Source organism: Camellia sinensis, chromosome 13 (genome assembly GCF_055761805.1).
Source record: "Camellia sinensis isolate YWXY chromosome 13, ASM5576180v1, whole genome shotgun sequence".
Taxonomy (NCBI): domain Eukaryota; kingdom Viridiplantae; phylum Streptophyta; class Magnoliopsida; order Ericales; family Theaceae; genus Camellia; species Camellia sinensis.
In genome coordinates, this window is record NC_138973.1 from 109071745 (window position 1) to 109087141 (window position 15397).

General features: G+C 47.7%; 1 pseudogene across 1 annotated transcript; it reads left to right on the forward strand.

Annotated features, from left to right (window-relative positions):
* Positions 1–3200: 3200 nt before the first annotated feature.
* LOC114291920 (leucine-rich repeat extensin-like protein 5 pseudogene) lies at positions 3201–6423 on the forward strand (annotated as a pseudogene). Its single transcript, XR_014349392.1, has one exon. The product of XR_014349392.1 is annotated as a leucine-rich repeat extensin-like protein 5 pseudogene (transcript).
* Positions 6424–15397: the final 8974 nt, after the last annotated feature.

Below are 15397 nucleotides of genomic sequence, written 5' to 3' on the forward strand. Positions count from 1 at the left end.
GCCCGGGTAGGCCCGTTCACAATGTGAATATTCACATTGACATATTAACATTAACATTAACATTGACAATAGTGCAAAATTGGCCGGTGACCCGTGGGCAGCCCGAAGCCCGGGCTCTGGTCGGGCCCGGCCCAGCTCGTTGACAATGTGAATATTCACATTGACATGTTAACATTCACATTGATAGGAGTGTAAAATTAGCCCGCGCCCTGTGGCCGGCCCGAAAGCCGCCCGCGACTCGTGAGCTGCCCTGGGCGGGCCCGGCCCGACCCGTTGATAATGTAAATATTCACATTCACATGTTAACATTCACATTGAAAAGAGTATAAAATTAGCCCGCGCCTCGTGGTTGCCCGAAACTAGCCCACGGCCCGTGGGCGGCCTGGGGCGGGCCCAGCCCGGCCTGTTAACAATGTGAATATTCACATTGACATGTTAACATTCACATTGATAAGAGTGTAAAACTGACTCGCGTCCCATGGGCGGCCCGATACGAGCCCGGTCCGGCCCGTTGACAATGTGAATATTCACATTGACATATTAACATTCACATTGATAGAAGTGTAAAATTGGCCCGTGGCCCGTGGGAGGCCCGAAGTCCGCCCGCTGCCTAGGGCGGGCCCAGCCCGGCTCATTGACAATGTGAATATTCACATTGACATATTAACATTAACATTGATAAGAGTGTAAAATTAGCCCGTGACCCGTGGGCAGCCTGAAGTCCGGCCTCGGGCCGGGGCGGGCCCGACCCGTTGACAACGTGAATAGTCACATTGACATGATAATATTCACATTGATAAGAGTGTAACATTAGCCCGTGCCCCGTGGTTGTCCGAAACACGCCCACGGCCCGTGGGCGGTCCGAGGCGGGCTCGGCCCGGCCTGTTGACAATGTCAATATTTACATTGATATGTTAACATTCACATTGACAAGAGTGTAAAATTGACTCGCGTCCCATGGGCGGCCCGGGTTTGGGTCCAGGCCTACCCCGGGTCGCGGGCGAGCTTCGGGCAACGGACAAATTTTACACTCCTATCAATGTTAATGTTAACATGTCAATGTGAATATTCACATTGTCACGGGTCGGGCCAAGCCCGTCTCTAGCTGCGGTCGGGCTTCGGGCCGCCCACGGGCTGCGGGCCAATTTTACACTCCTATCAATGTGAATGTTAACATGTCAATGTGAATATTCACATTGCCAACGGGCCGGGTCCACCCCGGCCCGAGGTCTGGCTTCGGGCTGCCCACGGGTCACGGGCCAATTGTACACACCTATCAATGTGAATGTTAACATGTCAATGTGAATATTCACATTGTCAACAGGCCGGGCCGGGCCCGCCTCGGGCCACCCACGGGCCGTGGGCGGGTTTCGGGCAGTCACGGGGCGCGGGCTAATTTTACACTCCTATCAATGTGCATGTTAACATGTCAATGTGAATATTCACATTGTCAATGGGCCAGGCCGGGCCGGGCCTGCCCTGGGCCGCAGGCAGACTTTTGGCCGTCCATGGGCCGCGGGCTAATTTTACATTCTTATCAATGTGAATGTTAACATGTTAATGTGAATATTCACATTGTCAACGGGCCAGGCCGGGCTGGGCCCACCCTGGGCCGCGGGCGGACTTTTGGCCGTCCATGGGCCGCGGGCCAATTTTATACTCTTATCAATGTGAATGTTAACATGTCAATGTGAATATTCACATTGTCAACGGGCCGGACCAGGCCCGCCCCGGGCCGCTCATGGGCCGCGGGCGGGTTTCGCGCCACCACGGGACGGGGCCCAATTTTACACTCCTATTAATGTAAATGTTAACATGTCAATGTGAATATTCACATTGTCAACGGGCTGGGCCGGGTCGGGCCCGCCCTGGGCTGCTGTCCAGTTTTATACTCTTATCAATGTGAATGTTAACATGTTAATGTGAACATTCACATTGTCAACAGGTCGGGCCGGGCCCGCCCACGGGCCGTGGGCGAGTTTCGGGCAGCCACGAGGCGCGGGCTAATTTTACACTTCTATCAATGTGAATGTTAACATGTCAATGTGAATATTCACATTGTCAACGGGCCGGGCCGGGCTCCCCCCGAGCCGCGGGCGGGCTTTTGGCCGCCTATGGGCCGTGGCCCAATTTTATACTCTTATCAATGTGAATGTTAACATGTCAATGTGAATATTCACATTGTCAACGGGCCGGGCCGGGCCCGCCCCTTGCTGCCCATGGGCCACGGGCGGGTTTCGCGCCGCCACGGGACGGGGGCCAATTTTACACTCCTATTAATGTGAATGTTAACATGTCAATGTGAATATTCACATTGTTAACGGGCCGGACCCGCCTTAGCTCGCGAGCGGGTTTCGACGCCCACGGGTAATTTTACATTCCTACCAATGTGAATTTTAAAATATGAATGTTTACATCATTAAATTGCTAATCGTTCAAAAAATATTTATAAGGGTATCAAAATTAAGTATCAAAATTAAATATAAGGGCATAAGTGTCCAAGAAAATAGTATAAATCAAGAAAATGGACTTTATGGAATAAAATTATACATACATGGGATTAAATGAGTTAAAAAATTCCTTCATAGACTTCTTGAGTTAAAACACTTTTAAATTGGACTTTTCAATAAAAATTTCTAAAAAAAAATTATGAATTAAATATAACATTTTATTTTATTTAGTTAAAATAATTTATTTTATTTTATAGAAGTATTTTAGTCCGAGTCGGGGGGCATGCCAAACGAACCGTGAAGATGCTTTAAATGGGCAGTTTCGTCATTTCCGTTTACGTTACTGCCAGTTCATTGACTCTTCCCCAGTCTGATTTGACAATTGACGCTTAATAACTCTGTCCCCCCCCCCCCCTCCCCCCTTCTTCTCTCTCTCTCTCTCTCTCTCTCTCTCTCTCAATTCTCTATTAAATCCCAAAAATAAAATACTATAAAAACACATAACTAATATTCTTCAAAATTTACCTGTTACCGGCTGAATCAGTCTCGCCGGCGATAGTCAACTAGCCGGTGCAATTCCAACATCTAACAACTTCACATTATTGATAACTTTCAAAATAACATCATATTTAAATAATAACATCATATTTAAATTTAAATAAAACTAAATTCGATAATTTGTGTTTTTTTTTTATTTTTAAATTTTAAATCGTAGACTATTTGTAGTTTGTGCTAACTTTTGGCTTGGGAGTTGTATGGGAATGGTTTGAAACAAAAGAAAGAATAAAGTCGTGATAAAATGATGAGAGAGAAAGTAGGGAGGAAAGAGAGGGAGGGAGAAAGCGGTGGGTTTTGAGCTGTGATTAGCTGTCTTTTTAATGTACATATTTCTCTCTACGCTCTCCTAACGCCCCACACTCTTTCCTAGAAAAAAAAACCTCCATCTTCTTCCTCTCTTTCTCTCTCCCCAAACACCACCAAATCTCAAAACCCACCTCCCAAATCTCTCTCTCTCATCAGATCTCATCCATTTCAATATCACATTCTCAGATAAACCTAGAAAAATAAACACAGAGAGAGAGAGAGAGAGAGAGAGAGAGCAAGTACTTGTTTGTAGAGAGCAGCAGATGTCTAATGTGAGATGAAGAAGAAAACCATCACCTCCGCCCACCATTTCTTCTCCAACATTCTCTCTCTACACTTCTTTCTTCTCTCTCTCTTCTTCTTCATCTCTTCTGCTACTTCTCATTCCGAATTCGCCGTCAATGGCGGCCTCACCGACGCCGAAGCTATGTACATCAAGCAAAGACAACTTTTGTACTACAGAGACGAGTTCGGAGACCGAGGCGAGTTTGTGACCGTTAGTCCATCTCTGGTCTTCCCAAACCCTCGTCTCCGAACAGCCTACATTGCTCTCCAAGCTTGGAAAGAAGCTATTTTCTCCGATCCCCAAAACCTCACAGGCGATTGGGTCGGATCTCGTGTTTGCAGCTACACCGGAGTTTTCTGCGCTCCGGCGCCGGACAACTCCTCGATCTTGACCGTCGCTGGCATCGATCTCAACCACGGCGACATCGCCGGGTACCTCCCGGAGGAGCTCGGACTCCTCACAGATCTGGCATTGTTTCACATCAACTCGAATCGGTTCTGCGGTACAGTCCCTCACAAGTTCAAGAACTTGAAGCTCCTCTTCGAGCTCGATCTCAGCAACAACAGGTTCGCTGGAAAATTCCCTAGGGTGGTTCTGAAATTGCCGAGTCTGAAGTTCTTAGATCTTCGTTTCAACGAGTTCGAAGGCAATGTCCCGAAAGAACTTTTCGACAAAGATTTGGACGCGATTTTCATCAACCACAATCGATTCCGATTCGAGTTGCCGAACAATTTCGGGAACTCGCCGGTGTCGGTGATAGTAGTGGCGAACAACAAGTTTCACGGATGTGTGCCGGCGAGTTTAGGGAACATGGCGAAGACGTTGAACGAGATAATACTAATGCAGAATGGGTTGAGGTCGTGTTTGCCGGCGGAGATTGGGTTGTTGAAGGAATTGACTGTGTTTGATGTGAGTTTTAACGAGTTGATGGGGACTTTGCCGGAGACGATTGGGGGGATGGTGAAGTTGGAGCAGCTCAATGTGGCGCATAATATGTTTACGGGGAGTATTCCGGCCAGTATATGTAAGCTTCCCAGACTTGAGAATTTTACGTTTTCGTATAATTTCTTTACGGGTGAGCCACCTGTGTGTTTGAGCTTGCCTGGGTTTAATGATCGGAGGAACTGTTTACCTGCTCGCCCTGCTCAGAGGTCTGCTGCTCAGTGTCGTGCTAAGCCTAGTGTGGATTGTAGTGTTTTTAAGTGTAAGCCTTTTGTTCCGCCCTTTCCCTCGCCTCCACCGCCTTCTCCGCCAATGCCGCTGCCTCCGCCACCACCTCCACCGGTTTTGTCGCCTCCTCCTCCTCCACCACCACCTTCGCCGCCCCTACCAGTTTTCTCACCCCCTCCTCCACCCCCTTCGCCGCCTCCACCAATTTACTCACCCCCTCCTCCACCACCGCCACCGCCGCCGCCGCCACCACCACCTCCACCGCCACCGCCACCTCCACCTCCGCCGCCACCACCACCACCCTCGCCCTCACCGCCTCCACCAACCATGTCTCCACCTCCACCATCGCCCTCACCGCCTCCGCCATCACCTCCACCGCCTTCACCATCTCCGCCATATTGTGTCCGTTCCCCACCACCTCCACCGCCAAATTCGCCCCCACCTCCTCCTCCCCTGTTTTCTCCGCCTCCCCCTACTCCCTACTATTATAATTCGCCACCTCCACCAAATTATTCACCGCCACCTCCTCCGCCGCACTCACCACCACCGCCACCCCATTCACCACCTCCACCTGTTTATTTGTCACCACCGCCACCACCTACCGTCCATTCTCCGCCTCCCCCAACTCATTCACCACCACCACCATCTCCACCTCCTTGTATAGAACCACCTCCACCTCCACCTCCACCTCCACCATGTGTAGAGTACTCACCACCACCACCCTCACCATCACCACCACCACCAATTCATTACTTGCCACCACAATCACCATCACCTCCACCACCACCACCTGTGTATGCTTCCCCACCTCCACCTTCCCCACCACCACCACCTCCAATTCACTACAATTCTCCACCCCCTCCATCACCACCACCTCCAGTTTACTACCATTCTCCACCTCCACCGTCTCCTCCACCACCCGTCCACTACAACTCCCCCCCTCCACCATCACCATCACCGCCACCACCTCCAGTCCCTTGCGAACAGCCACCACCACCACCAGCAGTGATTTATGAGAGCCCTCCACCTCCCACCCCTGTATACGAGGGGCCATTGCCACCTATCTCGGGGATTTCGTACGCATCTCCTCCGCCCCCACCTTTCTATTGATTCTTTTGAGAATTTTCCTCTAACCTTTCCTCCAAACACAGACCAAGATTATCATTTACATTAGCGGGTCATTCAAACTTCTATTGCCTCACCATTTACATTTCTGCTCGGTCTTCCACCACTATCCTTACGGCAATCCTCATCGCCGAAAGACAAATGATCAAATGCATTTTGTGACGACCTTGTTGACATTCAAAAAACAGAGAAGAAGATAGCGAGGAAGAGGTAAAGAGGAGAAATTCTCTCTCCATATTTATTTGAAATTGTTATGGGTTAATTTGAGTTGTGAAATAAATTGGCAGAGAAAAAAACAGTAGCTAGGTTGCAGGGAAGTGTATGTATAGAGACCATAATCACTACCCGAAGATGATAGCATTTCTTCTGCTATTGCTTCTGGTTTGTGGGTTCATTGTTATTATCTCTCTTTTTTTTATATTATACTTTTGTTTCCTTTCTTTTGCTTTTGATTTTCAATTTATACTATAATCATATGAACATTTACTTGTATTGATGATTTTTAGAGTTTCATTTTGTTTCTTTCTATTCTGCTTGTGTCTTATGCTTCTTCAATGGTGGGATTGACTGTTACAGATGTTATTGATGTACCCTTTTGTGTTTTGTGCTGTGTTTTGTTCTTGTCTTTTTGGTATCAAGCTAGCATTGTTGAACACTATTATTATGGTATGAATTTTGTTGGGTATGCAATACTGTTCTCTACAACCGCTTTAAAAATAGTACTGTGGGGGCGCGATGTTGAGTGAAGCTCTCCCTGACACCAATTGGTTTTGGGATAGATGGGGGAACTTGGTCCGACAAGGCTCAACTTGTCATGGGCTCCCTAACACCAGTTGGTTTTGGGACAAATGGTGGAACTTGGCCATTTTGAAGGTGATGTTAGTGAAGAGATTACAAACTATTTTCAGATGTCTCTGTATACTTGCAACAAATTTCTCATCATTTATCTTGACATTTACCAAATTTCCAGCATGTGGAGAAATGATTTGAATCCTTTTGCCTCCGTTTGGGAAGTGGGTTGGCTTTTTGGCTTTTTGGCTTTTTTGACTATTTTAGCCTGGGCTAAAAAGCTTGGTTTGGGAAGGGCTTTTTGGCTTTTTGGCTTTTTTGACTTTTTTTGTGAGAGAAGAATGTAATGATTATAGGTTGGATGTGATGTTTTGTTTGTTATGGCTAAAATAGCCTATTTTGTTTTTTGTGGCTAAAATAGCCAAAAAAGCCTGAAAAAGCCCTTGCCAAACGGAGGCTTTGTTTCATCTAGGAGATAAGTCATCTGATCATGTGGCCCTAAATTCTGTAGGACCAAAATGATTACCCAAGTTTGTTGTTGCAGCTTAAAACTGATAATCAATAAGCATAATTTTAAAATACATCTTTTACTCTTAGAATTATCTGTTTTTTTATTTTTTTAATTTTATTTAAGCTATTTTAACTGTATGAGCATGGTTTGGCATGGAATTATAAAAGGCACCGTTTGGGAAGGTGGGTTGGAGGCTTTTTTGGCTATTTTAGCCACAAAAAACAAAATAGGCTATTTTAGCCATAACAAACAAAACATCACATCCAACCCATAATCATTCTTCTCTCACAAAAAAACTCAAAAAAGCCAAAAAGCCAAAAAGCCCTTCCCAAACCAAGCTTTTAAGCCCAGGCTAAAATAGCCAAAAAAGCCAAAAAGTCAAAAAGCCAACCCACTTCCCAAACGGAGGCTAAATTGCACCAAACAGAAAAGTGCACCCCCAAATGTTGATCTTTTCCTAGAATATGAATATTAATTCAATTGGGATTGGAAACATATGCAACTGGCCCTGTAATTTGTTCAAATTCAAACATGTATGCAAGTTCACACTTTTCTGTTAGTGGAATGTGGAAATTTCACCACTAAAAGTGCTTATTTTAAAGTCCATGGAAAATTAAAAAACAAAGGTAGTCAGCTTGGAAGTTGTTAAAAGTTGCTTTTACTGTTGAATCTCATTTTCATTAGAATGGAACATGTGGTCACTATTCTTGTGCCTTTCTTTTGCAAAATATTCGCATCCATCAAAGCATCAAATGGCGCTTTCATACAGAATAAAAAAAAAAAACGACCCTTTCATACTATTCTCCCTTTTTCATGAATCTCTTTCTAAAAGAATGTATAATTTGAATTCCCAATCAGTTGATTCCTGTAGTCTTGTTAATTTTCTTAGGCGATTCCTTTTAAGTTATATTTGAATTATAAATTTGTACAATTATTTTTAGAGAGGGAAAAAAAAGTAACACAAATCAAAACTAAATTTTTGTTTTTTTTAATTATTATTTAAGTTTAAAATTTATAAAACAATCTTAAAATATTGTCATTGGTGGCTGCAACCACACCTCCATCACCATTGTCAGATTGGTGCCACTATGGTTGCCATAGGGTTTGGAATGTGGGTTAATTTTTTAACTTTTTTGATTTTTTTGACTATTTTAGTTTGTGATTAAAAATCTCTTTTGAAATAATTTTTTTGATTTTTTTTTTATAAAAAAAAAATTAATTATAAATTAGATATGATATTTTATTTTATTTAATTAAAATAATATATTTTATTTTATATGACTATTTTAATCCCAATGAAGCATCTCAAGCAAGCACATAGTTGCCACCACCACCAAACGTAACCACTGCAAAACCAATCATTTTGTCACCCCAAACTCATTGGTGCTACCAACATTATTGCTAAAGCTGCAAATCAATTGAGTTTAAGAAAAATGATCTACACCTCTAAAAAAAAAAAAGTTCTAAAGGAGTTTTAATTTGTCTTTTTTTTTTTTTTTTTTTTTTTTTTTTTTTTTTTGTCTTTTACTTTACTGTTTTTATTTTTATTTTTATTTTTATTCATAGACAGTTCATTAGAGCTGTACTGCAGCAGCAGCTCTAATTAGAGCTCTGCAGCAACTCCGTTGAGTTTAATCAAGCAGTACAGTGTTCTAGCTTGGCATCTTCTATTATGAAGCTTTCAATTCAAGCTCGAACTAGAAAAAATAAGAGTGTTTTGGAAAGTTAGTAAAATTAATTTATGTTATCTTTTTGTGAGTAAAAAATATGAGAGATGATCTGACTTAAAAGAGATAAAAAATTAAAAGCTAGCTTTTCCCTTCTTCTCAGCAGACCCCATAATCAAATAAGGTTGAGTTTAAATAAAATCTGAAGTCACATTATTAGAGCATTTTCAATAGCGCAAAATAAAATAAGTTTGTCAAAATTATTTTTTAACTTGTTACTGTATGAATTTTTTTTTTTTTTTTTTTTTTTATAGCTATAGCTTAACAGTGACATTCTATTTTGGCACAAGTGCCAAATCCAACTAATTTTCAAAATTTCCACCATTGAAGTAGCATCTCTGGATTGAAGTTAATGACTCATAACAAATGAAGTGAAGGTTGTTCTTACAGAGTTGTAGGTCTTAAAATGATAAATTGCAAATAATTAACCTATGTACTTGAGAGGGTGATTTATGCTCCGGCGTTGGGCCGAGGTATAAACCGAACAGGTTGGGGGCCCAGCAGAGCATTGGGCCGAGATGATCGACTGTTCACCCGGAGATGGGCTACCAGAACTTGGGCCGGGCAGAGTTTGGACTGTGTGCTGCCCCGAACCGTGCAGAAGGTGCTCGGCCAGGAAGTGACCGGTCAGACCGGGATGCTCGGTCCGAGGATTGTCGAGATCAGACAGACCGAGAGGCCGGCGCTCGGAAAGGCGCGGTCAGCCGAGGTAGTTGACTGACCGGCGAGAAGACCGGCCAAAGGAGGAGCCCGGGCTAAGCTTTGCCGAGATGCCGCCTAGCCCGGTCCTGCATTCGGTTATCCGGTCGGGCGCTTAAGGTATGAAGCATGGTATGACCGAGGTAGGGCAGCTCGGCTGCCGAGCTCCAGCTATGCTGGCAAGCAGTTGAGAGCAGGTGATGAACGGCATGGTTTATGCTGACAGATGGGATAGCAGAGCCACGTGTCAGGAGATGACAGGGAGTAGATATGGGGCACAGAAGGTATATAAGCACGTCTGCGCCCCCCATACGCGACAGACGAACACACTGTAAGAAAATCCTTACACTCAAACACTCTCTCCCTTCTCTCTATTCCCTCTAAGGTGTGTGCTAACTTGACCGTCGGAGGGTTTTTCCGGCCACACACCAGACCGGGATGCTCGGTCCGAGGATTGTCGAGATCAGACAGACCGAGAGGCCGGCGCTCGGAAAGGCGCGGTCAGCCGAGGTAGTTGACTGACCGGCGAGAAGACCGGCCAAAGGAGGAGCCCGGGCTAAGCTTTGCCAAGATGCTGCCTAGCCCGGTCCTGCATTCGGTTATCCGGTCGGGCGCTTAAGGTATGAAGCATGGTATGACCGAGGTAGGGCAGCTCGGCTGCCGAGCTCCAGCTATGCTGGCAGGCAGTTGAGAGCAGGTGATGAACGGCATGGTTTATGCTGACAGATGGGATAGCAGAGCCACGTGTCAGGAGATGACAGGGAGTAGATATGGGGCACAGAAGGTATATAAGCACGTCTGCGCCCCCCATACGCGACAGACGAACACACTGTAAGAAAATCCTTACACTCAAACACTCTCTCCCTTCTCTCTATTCCCTCTAAGGTGTGTGCTAACTTGACCGTCGGAGGGTTTTTCCGGCCACACACCGCCGGGTAGCTCACCCTTATTGACTCGCAGGTGATCGGACATCGACGGAGCTCGGAAGAAAGGAATACGGGCACGCCGGAATATTTGCTCCCCGTACAATTGGCGCCGTCTGTGGGAAGCTTTACAGACAAAACCTTGTCTTCCAGGTTCATCTGATCGCCGTCCATGGCGAACAACGACGAGTTTCCGTTGTCCGCCATCGATGGAGCCACCCCGGAGTATACCCGAAGGAGAGAGGGACCTCCTGCCGTCCATCCGATGGCTGACTTGGGGACGCCCACTGGAGGACAGCCAGGGGACGCGCGGGATAAGCGCGGAAGGAGTCATGGGCATTCACGGAGTCCAGACGGTCACCGGCGGAGAGACTCACACGCCAGGCGACTGGAAAACAAGTTAAGGGACCAAGACGCTGTCATCAGGCGGATGGCGGCGGAGATGGAGGATCTTAAGCGGCATGTCAAAGGGAAAGGTGTAGCTGGAGTGGATGACCACAGTGAGCGCACCCCATCCCGCCGTTCAGGCGGGCAGAGTCAACAACATACTCAGTCCATATCTATCACCAGAAGTTACCAGGTTGGTGATTCCGACGTGCGTGCGGAAAAATCCAGCGCGCAAGACAACACCTACAAACCCTCACGTCCGGCGACGACGTCGAGGTATTCTTATTCAGCTCAGTCAGAGGACTTACGGGCAGTATTAAGGGAGTGAGCTCGCCGGCGCGAAGCTCAGAGAATACCAGCTTTCCAGCGGCTCTCCTACGGGGTTCATGCCAGCGAGGAGGTCGGAATGCCTCCACCCCGCCAGGCAATGCCGATATTCGAAGATACAGACTTGGCAAGGTTGAATGCCACTCCTTTCTCCCTGGAAATAGAAACAACGCCGCTTCCAGCAGGCTTCCATCAGCCTAAGTTCACACTTTACGACGGAAAAACCGATCCGTACATGCATGTGAGCCACTTCCGACAGGTTATGGCCGGACATCGGCGCAATGACGGACTTATGTGCCTAATCTTCCCGTCCAGTTTAGGTGAGCTGGGCTTAAAGTGGTTTGAGCGGTTGCCGGAAGGGAGCATACAACGGTGGCATCAGTTGGCCGAAGCGTTTGTTACGCGCTTCAAAACCAACACAAAAACGCCAAAGGAAGTTGATCACTTGCTGAGTGTCAAGATGGAACCGTGCGACACACTGAAGGCGTACAATTCAAGGTATTGGGAAACCTTCAACGAGATCTTAGACTGCCCGGTCAACCTTGCTATCACGCAATACAAGCGCGGTCTCCCGGTCGGACATAGACTGCGGGACTCGCTTACCATGCACCAACCGACCTCCATGGGCCAGCTCATGCAGCGCATCAACGAGCACATCCGAGTAGAGGATGATGCGTCGGCTTCCACCGTGAAGGCCACTCCGGTCGGAACAGACAAGAAGACAGCAGGCAAGGTGCACGCAGTTGGGCAAGAGTCCAATCGCTCAAACGACCGAGCAGAGGACTCAGACCGAGGTTCAAACCGAAAAAATCGGGGTAGAGGACGTCGGAATGACCGGGATGATTATCCCCGAGATGACGTTGAGGACGCAAACAGAAGAATGAAGGCAAGGACTGGCATAACCACGGTCTTCAAGATTCCAATCTATCGCATACTTAGTGAAATCCGAGACGAGGAGTATGTCCGGTTTCCTGCTAAGTTGGGCGATGGACAAAAGGGGTACAATCCGCGGTATCGTTGTACGTTTCACCGTGAGAGGGGCCACCGGACTGAGGATTGTTTGCCTCTGCGACAACACTTGGAGGAATTGGTTGCGGCCGGGCATCTGGACCTTTACATTGATGGCGGAGTGAAACCGAATCAGGCTCCGGTCGATCCCAGGGGACAGGACGACCGAGATGCACCGCCACAAGGAGTTATTAATGTCATCCACGGCATCGTGGAACCGGCGCGTGTCTGCGAACTCCGGGGCATGATCAAGAAGGCAGAGCATATGAGGGAAGTTTTGTCAGTGCAACCTGCCATCAAGAGGGGGAAGACAGAAGAGAAAGACGTGATAAGTTTCACCTCAAGAGATTTAGAGCGTATCCAGACGCCACACAATGATGCTCTTGTAGTAACACTACGCGTCAAAGAATTTGATGTTAGACGGATCTTGATCGATCAGGGAAGCTCGGTCGAGATCATGTATTATGATGCGTTCAAACAGCTCAAACTCCGTGAGACAGACTTGGCTCCGGCCACTTCGCCACTGGTTGGATTTAACTCGCAGCCAGAGTGGCCATTGGGAAAGATTATCCTGCCGGTCAAAGCGGGATCCGTGGTCAAGCAAGTGGAGTTTTGGGTCCTACAAGTGCCTTCAACGTACAACCTTATCCTTGGAAGAGGATGGCTTCACGCCATGCAAGCCGTAGCATCGACCTACCACCAGGTGATGAGATTCCCCTCGGCTATGGGGGCAATCGAGGAGATTTGGGGTGATCAGGTCATGTCCAAGCAATGCTTCGTGGCGGTCAACGGGAGCCGGGCTGCCAAAGGATTCGTTCAAATGATCGAGGGACCGGAGGACCAGAGTGTCCTGGATGATGTTGGCACCAAAGCCGAGGACAAGGCTGTTGAAGAATTGGTTGAGGTGCGGATTGATGCCGAGCAGCCGGACAGATTCTTCTTGCTCGGTTCAAGTCTCTCGGCCATGGAGAGAACCGAGATGATTGAGTTTTTGATGGCAAATATCGAAGTCTTTGCATGGTCGCCCTACGACATGCCCGGCCTTGACCCAAGTTTTATCTGCCATCACCTCAATGTCTTCCCTGGCGCAAAACCAGTCATCCAGCGAACAAGGAGGTCGGCGCTGCATCACGCCGAGGTAGTAGCAGAGGAGGTAAAAAACTTGCTTGAAGCACGAGCAATACAGGAAGTGCACTACCCTCGGTGGATTTCCAACACGGTGGTGGTGCCTAAGAAGAATGGAAAGTGGCGAGTTTGTGTTGACTACAAGACAGTCAACCGAGCTTGTCCAAAAGACAGCTTCCCTTTGCCGCGCATTGACCAGCTAGTGGATTTGACGGCTGGACACAATCGGCTCAGTTTCTTGGATGCGTACCGCGGCTATCACCAGATTGCCATGCATGGGCCTGACCAAGAAATCACCTCCTTCACGACCCCAAGGGGACTCTTTTGCTATCGAGTTATGCCTTTTGGTTTGAAAAACGCCGGGGCAACCTTTCAGAGGATGGTGACCAAAATGTTTGCTCCTTTGCTCGGTCGGACGATGGAGGCTTATATCGATGATATGGTGGTAAAGAGCCGTCATGAGGCAAACCATTTGTCCGACTTAGCCGAGATGTTCGCCATTCTAAAGAAGCACAAGCTGCGCTTGAACACCTCGAAGTGTGCCTTTGGCGTGGGATCCGGGAAATTTTTGGGATTCTTAGTTACGAACCGAGGCATCGAAGCAGACCCTACTCAGATCAGAGCCGTGCAAGAATTGAAACAACCCAGCTCGGCTAAGGACGTGCAGCATCTGGCCGGGATGGCCGCCGCGCTTAATCGATTTATAAGCCGGTCATCAGATCGCTGCCGCCCTTTCTTTCAAGCTTTGAAGTCAAAGTTCTCATGGGATGACGAGTGTGATCGAGCTTTGGCCGAACTCAAAGATTATTTGTCTTCTCCGCCGCTGTTGGTTACACCAGAGCCCGGTGAGGACCTCTACCTTTACCTTGCTGTCTCCCAGCACGCAGTAAGTGCGGTGTTAGTCCGGGCTGAAGGAATCAAGCACTTCCCAATTTTTTACGTAAGTAAGACCTTGCTGCCGGCTGAGACGAGGTACTTGCCGTTGGAAAAGCTTGCGTTGGCACTGATGATGGCTTCAAGGAAATTGGCACATTATTTTCACGCCCATACCATCGTCGTACTAACCGAGTTCCCCCTCAAGGCCTTGTTTGAGCACGCAGACTTTTCAAGCCGAATATTAAAATGGGCGGTCGAGTTGGGACAGTTCGATGTGAAGTTCCAGCCGCGCACCGCAGTCAAAGCCCAAACCTTGGCCGATTTTGTTGCCGAGTTCTCACCTGGCACTCATCCGGTATGCCCGGTCGACATTGCCGAGGCAGATGACGAGACACCCACAATGCCAACCGAGGAAATACCAGCTGCAGAAGGTCGCGCCGTGGAGTTAGCGCGCACCTCCGAAGTTCCCTCAATTTGCACGGTCATACTACCCGGCGATGCGATGACGGAGTTGTGTATCACCAACACATCCACTCTGTCCGGTACCGCATCACCAAGGGGGGAAGGAATGGTTCCACACAGCTCAGAACTTGATGACTCGCCTACGGACTTGGGCACTCTGAACCAACTCGCTGAATCCGGTGTCGAATCATCAAAGGGGGGAGGAATGGTTCCAGACAGCTCAGAACCTGCGGCCGGCTTCACACCGCAACCTGGTGATTCGCCTACGGACTTGAGCATTACGGACCAACTTGTTGAGTCCGGTGTCGAATCACCAAGGGGCATTGAATTTGAACCGGTCAACACCAAACTTGGCACCGCACAGCCGAGCAGTTGTGATCCCATTCCCCTTCGCAACTCTCAGGACCCATCTGACTGCTGGAAGCTTTTTGTAGGGGACATGTGGAAGTTTTTTGTTGATGGAGCGTCCAACCGTCATGGCGCCGGCCTAGGTATTGTTCTCATCTCCCCGGACGGCCTAACCATTGAGCATTCTATCACACTCGGCTTCCCGGCGTCTAACAACGAGGCTGAGTACGAGGCGCTTCTTGCCGGGCTCAAAAGCGCAATTCAAATGCAGGCTGCCGAGCTTCTGGTATATAGTGATTCCCAGCTTGTGGTCAACCAAG